Below are 9,557 nucleotides of genomic sequence, written 5' to 3'. Positions count from 1 at the left end.
TTAGGCTTTAAATGGTTAACCAATTGTTGATCGCCCACATTTATGAGCACTTGGCTAACAAATGAATAGTGATTTCAGTGGGGACTTATCCCATCAGCCACCTGTCAATGTCTCAATGACTTGAACAGCTGTTAAGAGCTAATCAATAAACTGATTGGCAGCAGCAGTAGCCTGAAGGTTGGATCGCGCGGGTTTATTGTCATGACCGATCATTCTGTGGCACTGAGGTACCATTGGACACATACTGCAGGCTCTTTCAAGAGAGAAGTAATAAAATAAACATAAATAAAATTCAGATTCTCTTAACTCTTTTAAGGGGACTGACCAGCAACCCTCTGAGAATTTATACACTCTAACCCCAACCCACTTCTTATTGACAGCAGGTCAATACATCATATGTGAACACATTAAATCATGTGTTGTCAAATTTTACTTTTACCATTATTGATTGACTGGTGAGAACTTTAAAGGTTAGTGATCTCTTCCGCTGGCTGATCTCCTCCGCATTACCACCCCCTCTCATTCCCTCAGGTCTTCCTCCTCCCTTCACCTCTCTGTGCCATCCGCCCGCCTCAGCACTATGAACTCTCTCCCACCAGACATCCGTAACATTGTTTCTTTACCCCAGTTCAAATCAAGACTCAAAACTCATCTGTTTCAATCTGCATATTCGCCGTAATTTCATTGTTTTCTTTTTAACTGTCTGTTGTTTTTATTATTTTTTATTGTGTTTTTAATCTTCTGTAAAGTGTCCTTGAGTGCTGTGAAAGGCGCTGCCAAATAAAATGTATTATTATAATGGCAGCCAGATGAGGGAATTCGCTGGTCAGTGATAAAAGGAGTTGGCAATCACAAAAACCAATGTCCAAACAGTCTATATATTAAATTTCCTTGTATAATCTAACCATATTTATCCTGTAAAGACTGACTCCAAACTGCATGCTCTTACCCTGCAGCATCCTGCTCCACACGGACATATATTCATGCTCTCCCATAGACCTCCCAGTCTCCGCTTCACCAGAATCAAGCTTATCAGTGCCCTACAGAGACCCCGTATCTCCAGGTTTGTCTTTTATGGCACTGAGAACTGATATGGGTCCCCCAGATGTTAACAGAGGCATTAGCTCAATAAAGCCCTCCTGTATCTGATATTTGTGGCATCTTTAAAAGTCCAAATTTCTGGAGACAGGGTGTGATGAAATATAATTTTCTTTGTAGATCAATGATTTCATCGTATGCTGTTATGCGAAAGTCAGTGTCACTAGAAAATATAAGATGTTTTGGAGGCACATTGATATGTTGTTCATAAAAATCATATATTTCTCTCAAAACCTATTTCATAATGAAGTGAACCTGATCTTTTTTAGCTGTAAAAAATTGGCCCAATGTTGTGGCCCTTCCACAAACTATATGGATTTATTCCCTACTCCCCCGCCTCTTTTTTGTCTCTATCAACCCCGTAACAATAATCTGTATAACGGCAGAAAGAGAGTCAGTAGCCCACACCACACTCTCATTCTTCGAGTCTCTTTCACAAAGAGAAACGCCTTCTCAAAAGCCAGAGAGGGAGAATGATGTTTGAGAAAATGTAGTCTCGAGGAGGTGACTGGTGCTCTCTGATGTTACGGTACCACACTGTTCCATATGGTCCAGGAAAGGTGGGCAGCCACTTTCCCTTCAATTTCTCGCACGCTCGAGTTTTATCGACGATGTGCGGAGTGATTGAGGCGCAGACACAGGCGAGAAGGAGACTCGAACACCCTCTCTGACACATGACAGCAGAGTTGTATAAGTTTAATGTGTGTATGTATGTAGCGTGTCCAGCGGGGTGTAGGCTGCCACCGTGCACGATATGGGGAACTAGAGCGGTTTCCAACAACTTCCATGCAGCAGGTTTTGAGCTTCGTCAAGCGAGACAAGACTATCAGGGCGCAGTCCGGAAATACGGTGATTTGTATTTCAGAGTAAATGCCAGTGTATTATACTCTTTGGGATCTGGTTGGAACAAAACGAAATAGGATCTGGTTTGGTAAGGCAAAGTGGGCTTACCACAACCATCATTATGTTTTAGGCATAAAATGAGAACACCCCCCCCCCCCCACACACACACACACACACACACACACACACACACACACACAAAAAACAAACAAAAAAAAATCTTCAAAGATAGTGACATTTATATCAACAGACTAATTTATTTTTGTGTTTTGATGATATCACCTCTGGATGCAACTTGGCATCTGTTCTGAGCATACTCAAATGTGTTGACTTTTTCTTTAGGATGCAGTGAACATCTACCTCTTGAAGAATCTTATTCTACAGTCATATGGATAACAAGAATTGAATCGTTTCATATGAAGTGGGTGATCTTACTTCTACAGTAGGGCTGCACCATATGTATATAAAAAAAAAAATTATAGCGATTAATTCGGCAAATATTGTGATTTCAGTTTGAATGATCATTTGCATTTCATTTTCAATGAGAAAAATATAAAGATGATTGATGTGATTTTTGTTGGGTCTTGTGCCAAACAAACATGTTCCTTTACATCTGGAGAATATGATTTGTAGGCCGGGGTGTCTCTGTAGCACCGCAATGCTAACGGTACTAACAATGTTGCCTTTTTTACCAAAAAAAATTGCAGCTCCTACGATTTTTTGGCAGCTCCTGCGATTTGGATATTACATTTGGCAATTTTGATTATATTTTGATTAATGGTGCAGCCCTATCCTACAGTATGGTTAAGGTGATTGCAGATAAGTCTATTTGCCATGACAAGTGACAACTTTTTATTTTTGTATTTATATCAATTTCCAGTTATATAATTTCCTTGTAGTATGGGAAGATTTAACTCCACTTCTTATGGAACCTGAATAAACCTTTTAGCAAGACAGTTGAAATTTTAAAGTTCATTAAAAATGCCAGCCTTGCCCTATTTGAATTAATTATTACACTTAATGTTCCTGGCTCAATGCATTTCTGGATTAACTGACTTGGATGCCCCAGGGCAAAAATGAGCCATGAATCTTTTGACCTTTTAACACCTCCTACACCATATATGTTTTGTAAATGGTTGCCCACCAACTTTAACAGAGTTATATAGAAATAGCACAGGAGCACAATGTGAAATTTAATAATGGAAGGATCAAAACTTTGGTTTGACTGAAGACCATTGTATGGGATTAATAATGCAGGACTGGGCCATCTCATTTTCACTTGATAGTGTAATGTGATTGTGCATATTCCTAAACGTATTTGCAAATTAATCATATCTCCACATACCACAATACATACAGTGAATATGGAGCTTTCGGAGCCCTCAATGGTCTGGGGGTCCGAGGCAGATTGATCAACTCGGATAAACGCAAGGATAACTGGGGCATATCATGTTCTCCTCCGATGAGACATTGATGCAAATCCTATAATACATGGAAGAGACCAGACATAGGCTATCACTTAAAGATTGTGGATTATTAGGCTAATAAAACGGCCAAAAGATGGGTTTTATTTTGAAAACTCTAACAGGAAGTCGCATTCTTTTGTTTTCTCCAACCTGACAATTGTCATGCCCGCTGCGCTATATGGATTAACGGTGCGGGAGACGCGACGGGCTGGGAGGACAGAGGATCAGCGAGACTGTACCGTTAAGCTTTTCAGTGAGTGACCGGACGACAGCTTTACTGGGACGTTGCCTCGTCTTTATTTCAGCCTGTTCTGTTTCTTCTATTCTCTTTTATTCTACTCCCGACTGCAGAGGAGACGCAAAGAGTCGAGTTAACAGAGGGTGAGCGACGTAAAGACAGACTAGGAGAGAGAGAGAGGGGGAGAGAGAGAGGGAGGGAGAGGTAGAAGCTGGCGACTGAAGTGAAAATCCAAAAATTCGTCATAGAAAGGGTTTAACGTTCTCCAACAAAGCAGGGAAGATACTACTGCGGATATATGTTTGTTTAATAACCAGCTAAATCTGCCTAACCCCCTTTATTAATGGGATAATTAGACTTTTCCGCCCTTTTGCCTGGGATATTTTTTCTTGTAGTGGAATTCTTCCCATTTCACCTGCACGAGGGCAGCGACCGGCGGTAAAGGAGGAAGGGAGGGAGGCACTACCGGCTGGGAAGAAGAGGGGAAAAAAGAAGAAAAAGAAGCGGCTGAAGGTAAAGGAGAGTTGGAGGGAATAATTTCAGTTTCTCTCGCATGGGATTCTTTGCTCGCCCCGCAGATGGAGGGATGAAACCGGGAGAAAAAACACAGGGAGAGAGAGAAAGAGAGAGGAGGGAGAAGTGGAGGATGTAGTCGTCGGGCGCTGTGAGAATGCAAAACGGACGCACCCCACTGGAAGACAGGATTGAACTATAAACCCGTACGGAATTTACACCCACCCAAAGGATATTACATATATTTACCTCGATATACACACATATGGGGCATATTCTCTTCTCTGGAACATATTTGTGTGGAGTTACAACTGTAATCATCACTACCTTTCTAATAATGGGATTTGGAAAGTTAATTGCGCCCTGACACTCTGAACGAAGGAACTGCATCCAGAAAAAGGTAAAGTTCAAACTCTTATATTTCTTTAATATGTTAAAAATGACGGCTCAGTCCTCTCCTCCCCTTATCTCTCTAAGCTTCTCTGTTTCTTCTTCCTCTATGACTGCGTCTTTTGGAGCAGAGGAATGGTGGCTTTGAGAGGTAAGAGGGACAGAGGTAGTTATTTCTCGATTTCCTAGTACAGACATTTAGTCTGGTTGCTGAAATGGGGCGGGAGGGAGGCAGTGAGGGTGTGTTTGGAGAGCAAGGTGGGGGGTGCAGAGAGAAGGTGCTGCTATATGTAGGAAAACCAGCAGCGAGAACATTGCAAGGTCAAAATTGAGCCCTGTGTAAGTTACAGAACCTGTGTTTGTGTGTGAGTGTGTGTGTGTGCGCGCGCGCCTGAGCCCGTGGTCGGCGGACCCAGACGTAAGCTAGTTTTGTAGGTAGGCTAAATTTCAAGCAGCTCTGCACCCAGTTGAGTTGTGAATAAACGTCAGTGTGTACGCGCGCGCACACGCAGAAGCGCGTGAGTGTCGCCAGAAAACTTGTGTGTGTGTGTGTGTGTGTGTGTGTGTGCGCACGCGTCCAAGCCTATGGGTTTTGAGCAATCGTAAACTCACTTCAATGTGCATGTAGGCTACAGGATAATATTAGCAGTCTGTAAGTATAGCTAGTTATTAATGCACACACGCACAAACACTGCGCCTCGACCCCTTTTTTGTGCGCCGCACACACTGCGCCTGTACCTCAAGAGAGAGGGAGAGTGACTGTGTGGAGACAGTGCGAGTACTGGGCTACGTTTGCGTGTCCCTGTCTGCGTCTCTGGTTATATATTTTATCCATGTTACAGTGAACTAGAAATTTAATCCAGAAACGACACATATGGCAGACATATAATCTGCGCGCGTGTGTGTTTGTGCGTTGTGTATGTGCGCGTGCGCAACTGAACCCCAGCCCTATACCTTGTTGGCACAAAGCTGGATCGTGATGGAGCATTCCTATTGTCCCCCGTGTGTGTGTGTGTGTGTGTGTGTGTGTGTGTGTGTGTGTGTGTGTGTGTGTGTGTGTGTGTCCACGCCTGTTCAGACATACAATACTGGATAGAGGGCACCACTGAATGGATCAGGAGATAATGGTAGAGTCCAGTACATTAGAATTTAAACGAAGACTGTATTTCAGTCATTATCAGTCATTCAACACTCTCCAACACTGATCTGAAATAAATTTTATTTGATATCGATAATAATTTGTGTAGTCACATGTTGTGAAACTTATTTAGGTCTTTTATTTAAAATAGCAGTTTATCATATTTATGTTAGAAATAGAGGCAGGTTAGAATTGCATTATTAAAACAACTTTACACCACAAATACTTGCTTTTTCTTTCACATTTTATTGTTTACTCACAATCAAGGAGCCTGGCATTTTTATGCATTGTACTGTTCTGCTCTCTGTGTTAGTCGAAGCATATTCTGAGTTGTCCTTGCAGCAGCAGGACATTAGTTACTGTAAACATCCTATTGGAGTAGGAAACAGTTTTGGATCTATGAAGACATAATGCACATTTAAAATGAGTATCAGTTGAAACCGTGCACTCTGCTGTGTTAAAAGACATGGAATAATCTAAATACGACGAGCATCAAAAATCAAAGTGTCTATTTCTAACTTCTCTAAAGGGATCATTAAATTGTATTTTATATATCAAAGTTTTTCATTTAATATTGAAAGGCTGGAAGATTTTGTATTGCCTTCAGCCAAAAGAAAGAAATTGGAGCTATATAAAATGGAAGCTTTAGAGAAAAACAGAACAAAATAGTTTTTTTTTTGTTTGTTTTTTTTTGTGTGTGATGGATTTGCATTTGGGTTTTGTATTCAGCTTGGTCCTTTGGCTGAGCCTCATTTGTGGGATATAAAGCATCAAATACAGGAATAGCTTAAGAAACATGGCAGCAGTATGGCTTGCCCTAATACATTAGATACTGCCTATTTAAGCCAAGTGAAGAGGATGCAACTGGCCATGTAAAGCCATTTGGAAATGAGCAACAGCTGTATCCATTGTGTTTGTCACTATCTTCCATCAAAGCTAATGCTACCTTAAGATGTGTTTTCCTGAGCTGCACTTGATCTGAAAACAGTGAATCTTATTTCTACACCTGTGGACATCAAATTGCATTCTGTTGACACTTTGGTCCTTGCAAACTGTTTTATGAGGTTCTCCGCAAATGGGAAGTTATTTTATTTCATTAGACTGTGCAGTAAATCAGTAGAAGTGATCTCAAATGACCATTTTAATCAAACCTTTTTCCCAATGAGGGGCTGTGCTGTTTAATGTCTCTCTAATTTAGGACTATGACATGTCAACATTTGAAAATTGCCCTCCTTTTTTCCCTCTATCTCCTGCCAGATTGGAGTTTCATCGGTTTGTACCGGTACAGTAGCTCACATAGATTGATCAAGGCAATAAATTTATGCACACGAGCCACTCATGCTGGCGCTAATGGCCCGTGGATATGGAGGCATTATGCAAATGCTTCCCTGGCTCTAGAAAGAGTGTGGGTGAATGAGTGAGGGAGAGAAACTGGTGATTTTCACTCCATTTTAGTTGTGTTTAGCCTCTTATTTATGTCTAAAAGGAGTGGTTTGCTGTGCCATTAGGTTCAGGATGAATGGCAGTGCATTTGTGTTACAGATTGTTGGATTTTTTTTTTTTTTTTTTTTTTTGCAAAATGTAAGACGGCAAACAAACAGCTTGTATGACCCTTACCCACCTTTTAGCATTTAAAAAAAAAAATAAATAATTTGCTTTACTGGCATCAGTGCTGGATGAATAGCATTTAAAGTTGTGCAGAACTTAAGGATAAAAATCTGGTGTGCTTGTATGACTGGCTGTGTGTTTCTTTATGTGCATGCATCTTGCATTTTTATCACTCCTTATTCCATAATGGCATGTTTAGGGCAGACTGAGATGAAGCAGAAGCAGCATCCCTCTTATCCTCTATTTTCCCATTCTCTCTCATTATTTTTGTCTCTTTCACCCCCACAACCCACGAAAAGGGGAAAAAAAATGTGGAGTCTTATCAGGCTGTAGTCCAGGGGAGTGAAGAGGCTGTAAGGACTGTTCTTTATTCTTTTTAGGGGCAGGGGGGATTTTTATTATGCCCTCTTTCTTCTTGCCCTCTGTTTATCTCTCTGCAACTCTCTGTCTCTCTCTTCCTCTCTCTGTTTAGGCATCTGACAGAGGGCTGCAGGATGTTGCGGAGTGGGTGGTGGAGCTCTAATTCAATTTATTCTACTGCTCAGAGACAGACAGAGAGAGAGAGAGAGAGAGAGGCAGTGAGAAGAGAGAGTGAGATAGGGAAAGGGATGGAGACCACAGATGTTAGAGAACATTTCCTATTAGCAGTGCAGAGACAGGCTTTATGGAAAGTGGGCCTGATGCTGTGACATCTGGATTGATTATGTGGGTGACTGGGTGAGTGTGTGTGGTCATTATCAACTAAAACAATATGTCCTTAAAATGCCATCAGTGAGTCTGAAGGGAGAAGACAAAAGACAAACCATCTTTTTTTTCTCCATTACTCACCCAGGTATTGGCTGAAAAACAGATGATTGACAACTTAGACCAGAAGTTCTCAAATGATCTCAGTTGGTGAAATGCCCAAGGCTCAATTGCTAAAAAATATTGCAGCCCCAGCATTTTGGATATTGCACTTTATATTATATATCATATAATTTTATATTACATAATATTTTGATTAATGGTCCAGCCCAAATCAAGATGAATCATGATCTCATGATATGTATTGACATATTGTGCCAGAGCATTTTATCCATATTGCTTGCCCCATTTCATTAACCGTTTTATTTTTTTAATTTTATTACAGGCTGTGTCTCTATGCTTGATTAGTTTAATTGTTCCCTCGCAAATAAAACTTGCCCAATCAAAATATTCCTCATCCACACCTGCAGAAATCAGTTATGGTGCAACTCAGGGTTCGATCTCAGGTATATGCGTATTTGTATATGCTTCCACTGAACACCTTAATATTGGAAAATGAATTATGCAAATTATTCCTAGTTTTAGTCTCCCATGACCAGCCTAAACAACCCTGACGCAAGTGTTGGAGAAGTTTTGCAACTGAATGAAATCAGGGTTTTTTCCCTCCAGAAACTATCAGTAAATTTCAAGAAGACCTTGGGGGCCTGACATAGGATGTTAAGCCTTACGCTAAGTCGAAGTATTTTTATCATGGAATTAGTTGTTGATGATCAGGTAATATTGAATTCATAAATTAACTACCAAAATACTATTATGTGTACTTTACAGGCACTTGCACCTTTTTATTCTGAAATAACAGTAAGACATTGGTTTGTTGACATGCAGAAACTAGTGCTGCTATAGTGCGTTGGCAGCGTTGTTTAAACACAAGTAACGCTAAATAAAAAGCCTGTCGTTGCCAAGGCAGGATTAGTGTTTGGCTGGCTAGTAGCTCTAGTTAAGTTCCTGTTTAAAATCCATTACAGAGTCTTAAATTACCCTAGAATAGATTTGTATGTTGTTGGTGGTGTTTCTGTGGTGTTTTTTCTTGGAAATTCAGCTCATCTGCTGTGCAACTGCTGCAAAAGAGGTTATGGGGTTCTTTCTTTCCTGTGTTTGTTAAAGTACTCCCCCCCACCAGCCCCCCTGCTCTGTGCACACCTGCTGCTTCAAAATCACCTGTGTCATGTCTGACACTAGATCCTGCTTTAGGTAGCCATTGGGGAGTGTGTGTGTGTGTGTGTGATGGTGTGACCAAGAGGAGTGGCTGACATGACAGATGCGAGACATGGGCAATAATGAGCCGTGTTCAGGACATGTAACTGTGGGTGAATGTCACACAATATGCACAGAGTTCTGGCTCAGTGCCTGTGTGTCTATCAGTTAGTCCATCTATACATTATGGTAGCTGACAAGCATGAATAACGTATATGTTAATAACAAACTAGACACTGATGTCATGAAAATCAGATATAGACAG

General features: G+C 40.9%; 1 protein-coding gene across 6 annotated transcripts in view; it reads left to right on the top strand.

Moving 5' to 3' along the window:
* Positions 1-3,580: 3,580 nt before the first annotated feature.
* The window catches only part of lrfn5a (leucine rich repeat and fibronectin type III domain containing 5a), a 115,136-nt gene continuing 109,159 nt past the window's right edge, over positions 3,581-9,557 (top strand). For 4 of the 6 annotated variants that reach the window (XM_056393990.1, XM_056393994.1, XM_056393989.1 and 1 more), the window contains exon 1: positions 3,581-4,558. The gene's annotated coding sequence lies outside the window, so the exon portion shown is untranslated. Of the gene's footprint in view, positions 4,559-4,679; positions 4,700-9,557 lie in introns of all 6 variants that reach the window. The other 2 variants (XM_056393993.1, XM_056393991.1) reach the window with 1 other exon arrangement.

The sequence above is a fragment of the Seriola aureovittata genome, chromosome 13 (genome assembly GCF_021018895.1).
Source record: "Seriola aureovittata isolate HTS-2021-v1 ecotype China chromosome 13, ASM2101889v1, whole genome shotgun sequence".
NCBI lineage: Eukaryota > Metazoa > Chordata > Actinopteri > Carangiformes > Carangidae > Seriola > Seriola aureovittata.
The sequence above is the reverse complement of the archived record's forward strand: the minus strand, read 5'-3'. Positions and strand labels throughout refer to the sequence as shown.